Source organism: Moschus berezovskii, chromosome Y (genome assembly GCF_049115385.1).
Source record: "Moschus berezovskii isolate FMDL1 chromosome Y, NW_MosBer_1.0, whole genome shotgun sequence".
Classification (NCBI taxonomy): Eukaryota; Metazoa; Chordata; class Mammalia; order Artiodactyla; family Moschidae; genus Moschus; species Moschus berezovskii.
The window spans coordinates 32,712,013-32,717,284 of NC_142489.1; the positions used below are offsets into that span (position 1 = coordinate 32,712,013).

Below are 5,272 nucleotides of genomic sequence, written 5' to 3' on the forward strand. Positions count from 1 at the left end.
GGTGGAATCTTGGTGTCAGCAAATAAAGGTGTGCCTTAAGGATAGCATCTTCCCTGGTGGCTCAGACAGTGAAGTGTCTGCCTGCAATGTGGGAGACCTGGGGTCAATCCCTGGGTCGGGAAGATCCCTGCAGAAGGAAATGGCAACCCACTCCAGTATCCTGGCCTGGAGAATCCCATGAATAGAGGAGCATGGTAGGCTACAGTCCATGGGGGTCGCAAAGAGTCAGACACGATTGAGCTACTTCACTTTCACTTTCATTTAAGGACAGTAGAGCAAAAATGACTTTATACAATATCACTTGTAATATACATATCGTGTGCTGACCATGTGCCAGTCACTGATTATGTCATGCTATCTTTGGTATCACAGTGACAGTACAGTGGTGATCATGATTTTGATGATCAAGATTTTATATATTTTCAATTACATAATGAATTTCTATACTGAAGCTGTCTACTCTTTTAAGCCTATACCAGTATCTAATAGAATATAATGTAACTATGAATGCACTAAGGTACATGCCGTGCATTTCCATTGCTTTAATTTTATTTGTATCTCTTCCTTCACCCATACACTCCATATGTACATACCCATTCATTTCAGCAGGGATGATTTCAGAAATCCCGTTACATCCATTACCTCTTTTATCTTTGTTCTCGTTTTCTTGCTTACAAATATTAGATCAGGTGTCATTGACCTAGGATGCATAACAAATGTTTTCTTGTTCTGAAGAGTTTATGAAACAGTGCAGTAAACTCGTCAGACATTTTATTAATGCCTCATTTTTCTCTTCATCGTTTGTAAAAAGAAAATGAAAGTATGAAGATGAACATATAACTTTACTGTTCAAATACAAGAATTGTAGGTATTCGTTGACATCTCCCCCCAAAATTTCAATGTTCATTCAGTTCAGGTCAGTCTCTCAGTCGTGTCCGACTCTTTGTGACCCCATGAATCACAGCACGCCAGGCCTTCCTGTCCATCACCAACTCCCGGAGTTCACTCAAACTCATGTCCATCCAGTCGGTGATGCCATCCATCTATCTCATTCTTGGTTGTCCCCTTCTTCTTCTGCCCACAATCGTTCCTAACATCAGAGTCTTTTCCAGTGAGTCAACTCATCGCATTAAGTGGCCAAAGTACTGGAGTTTCAGTTTTAGAATCAGTCCTTCCAATGACCACCCAGGACTAATCTCCTTTAGAATGGACTGGTTGGATCTCCTTGCAGTCCAAGGGACTCTCAAGAGTCTTCTCCAGCACCACACTTCAAAAGCATCAATTCTTTGGTGATCAGCTTTCTTCACAGTCCAACTCTCACATCCATACATGACCACGGGAATAACCATAGCCTTGACTAGACGGACTCTGGTTGACAAAGCCATATCTCTGCTTTTCAGTGTTATCTAGGCCGATCACAACCTTCCTTCCAAGGAGCAAGCGTCTTTCAATCATGTCTGCAATCAGCATCTGCAGTGATTTTGGAGCCCCCAAAAATAAAGTCTGACACTGCTTCCACTGTTTTCCCATCTATTTCCCATGAAGTGATGGGACCAAATGCCATGACCTTTGCTTTCTAAATGTTGAGCTTCAAGACAACCGTTTCACTCTCCTCTTTCACTTTCAAAAAGAGGCTTTTTAGTTCTTCATTAGGCTCCACAATCTGACATTTATTAGATAGGTCCGTTTTAATTAGCATGGTTTTCACATAACGATGATTCTTGATGAGTTGACTTGAAAGAGAGGAGGCAGATATACAAGTGATCGTTGGCACTGAGGGCCATGAGTTGCCTCTCTTTTGAAGGTTACGAAAAAGACTATCATGTGCTGACATATCAAAATATCTAATCTGGAAACTTAGAATACTCCACCCTCAGTTCATAAAAACTGCTCTGTAATGGAGATACGATGTGGTTCTGAGAAGCAGATGTAGTTATAGTAGGCAAATCCTCAACGTGTCCATTTACCTGAGTGTAGCTGCTACATGAGTGCTACTTAAAAATGCTCAACTGATTTAAAACAGCAGGTTGATCTTCCAAAATCTGTTCTGTTTGGTTAACTGATATTGATTATGGGGACTGTAAGTCACACAGAGCTAAATCTCTTGTATTAGCGACCATCTGGCTGGTGTGAGGCTTTTGTATGAAACGCACACTTAAACTGGTGGAGGCTGAAAATGTACTCTCTCCACTAGTTTCAGGAAGAAAATCAGAGTTACGACCATCTATGTTGACACTTGCCTTAACATGCTTCTTGCAATCTCGAACTAATGAAGATATTGCAGAGGCATTGTTAATCCCAACTCTTCTTTTTATTCTTACTAAAAGTTGAGGATAGCCTCTTTTGAAATTTGGATTATAGTAGATCTGTAACTAAAGTCAAAGGATACAATTATTTAGTTTCTTTATAAACCAAGGTAAAACTGCCATAAAAGCTAAACTATAAAAGTTTATTCCTTCATACAGATGGCTAACAAACACATGAAAAGATGCTCGACATCACTCATAATCAGAGAAATGCAAATCAAAACCACAGTGAGGTACTATTTCACTCCAGTCAGAATGGCTTTTATCCAAAATCTACAAGCAATAAATGCTGGAGAGGGTGTGGAGAAAAGTGAACCCTCTTACACTGTTGGTGGGAAAGCAAACAGCACAACCACTATGGAGAACAGTGTGGAGATTCCTTAAAAATCTAGAAATAGAGCTGCCATACGACCCAGCATACGCACTCTTGGACATACACACCGAGGAAACCAGAATTGAAAGAAATACATGTACTCCAAAATTTATCGCAGCATTGTTTATAATAGCCAGGACATGGAGACAACCTAGATGTAATCTGCAGCTGAATGGATAAAAAAGCTATGGTGCATATAAACAAAGGTGTATATTAAAAAGGATACATTTGAATCAGTTCCAATGATGTGGATGAAACTGGAGCCTATTTTACAGAATGAAGTAAGGCAGAAAGAAAAACACCAATATATTATACTAACACATATATATGGAAATTAGAAAGGTGATAACGATTGCCCTGTACACGAGAAAGCAAGAGAGACACAGATGTATAGAACAATCTTTTGCACTCTGTGGGAGAGGGCGAGGGTGGGATGATTTGGGAGAATGGCATTGAAACATGTATATTATCATATGTGCAACGAATCACAAGTCCAGGTTTGACGCATGATACAGGATGCACGGGGCTGGTGTCATGGGATGAACCAGAGTGATGGGATGGGGAGGGAGATGGAGGGGGTTCTAGATGGGGAACACATGTACACCCAGAGCAGATTCATATCAATGTATGACAAAACCAATACAATATTGTAAAGTAATCAGCCTCTAATTACATAAATTTAAAAAAGAAAAAAAATATTCCTTTAATGATACCAATTAAATTGCATCAAATAAAACGCCTCCAGATTAGTTTTAACAACTAACATGGTAGAACAATTATGGTTTTAAACGAAAAATATGTTGTATATATAGAGTAAATGCCACTTTAAATTTCTTGAAGACTCATATCTTGTTTCAAGTTGACTGGAAAATTTGTTAAACATCAAATACTATATTCTCAACCTGTTCTCAACTTCAAAAGATAAAGCTTTTTCAACAATTTGCTATCTCAATTTTAAATTCTGTTTTAGCTACATATGGTAACATGCTTTCTAGGTCACATGATTTAACCTTACATATTGCTAATAAGTGAAAATTTTGGAATACCTTGCTCGAAAGAGAGATGTTGTTTTCTTCTTCCAGAAAGTCAGATAGTGAAGCAGAACTTTGAAGAAGTTGTCGCTTTTTACTGAACCCATAAAGGTTAAGCTGTCGAACTTAACTTTTCATTTAATTGGTTTCAAGTATTCTGAAAGGTGCCTTTCTTTCCAAGAAATCTTTCCTGAAAAGTTCTTCATTGATCAAAATACAAGTGCCACTCTCATCCCACCAAATAGATTCAAATTGAACACTTTCAACAATATTATACCATTTTTGTGGAAAAGTGAGTGAAAGAAAATCATTCAGCTCACGTGTTTCAGAGACAGAAAATGTGTAACATGGCCTTTTCATCAGAACTTCATCAGACAAAGCCTGAAAAGCATATTCTTCAATAAGAGATCACAAAACTGAATCCCCAGCAAGTGCATAATCCTACAAAGGTCTCATGGAGGTTTCTGAACCAGGGCATTCATCGTTAGGAGGCACATCTTGAATTTCTGAAGAAATAAGTGCCATCTCAGAAAAATCTTTATTCAGACACGTTTCTCACTTTTTTGATTTTACACACTGCAAATTCAAATGCTGCTTGGCTGTCCTACAGAGAGAAACTCCCTAGACCATCAGTGTGGTTCAAAAAGTCACTGGTCTCCTAGCGATGGACGGGTGCCTGTTACATCACAAAGTTACTGGTCTCCTAGCAAATGAAGCGTAATGTTCAACCAGTGTTTACTTCAGCATAATCTTAAAATACAGTCTCCTTACATAAATAGCAACCAAAACCATAAGCCTGCAAAATCTCATTCCTAATGAATTTTTATGTAGATAAATCACATCGGTAAATCTATTTGGTTTCTGAAATAAAAGTGTTTCTCGGCGGAGGCTGAGATGAGTTACCCACTCCTGAGGCCAGGAGTGTCGGCCGAAAGGAGCTATCACATGTCAAAGTGGCACTGGCAGTGCGGGCACAGGAAGGCTGAGAGGATCTTCTCCACGTTCAAAATCAGGAGGGGGCAGCCGTGAGGAGACACCCTTCATCCAAGTTAAGGTGCAATGGCTGTGCTTTGCTGGAGCAGAAATGAATTGATACCCCACAACCAATTTAAGAGAAACCCAAATAAAATGATACGTATTGCGAGAGGGTGTCAGAGGGCAAACACATTAAAATCGTGATCACAGAAAAACAGTCAATCTGATCACACGGACCACAGCCTTGTCTAACTCAATGAAACTAAACCATGCTGTGTGGGGCCACCCAAAAATGGTAGGTCATGGTGGAGAGGTCTGACAGTATGTGGTCCACTGGAGAAGGGAATGGCAAACCACTTCAGTATACTTTCCTCAAGAACCCCAAGAACAGTATGAAAAGGCAAAATATTGGATACTGAATTAAGAAATCCCCATGTCACTAGGTGCCCAATATGCTACTGGAGATCAGTTGACAAATAACTTCAGAAAAATGAAGGGATGGAGCCAAAGCAGAAACAGTACCAAGCTGTGGATGTGACTGGTGATAGAAGCAAGGTCCGATGCTGCAAAGAGCAATAATGCATAGG

General features: G+C 39.5%; 1 pseudogene; it reads right to left on the bottom strand.

Moving 5' to 3' along the window:
- Positions 1 to 1,576: 1,576 nt before the first annotated feature.
- LOC148773096 (heat shock transcription factor, Y-linked-like) lies at positions 1,577 to 4,235 on the bottom strand (annotated as a pseudogene).
- Between the last annotated feature and the right edge of the window lie 1,037 nt (positions 4,236 to 5,272).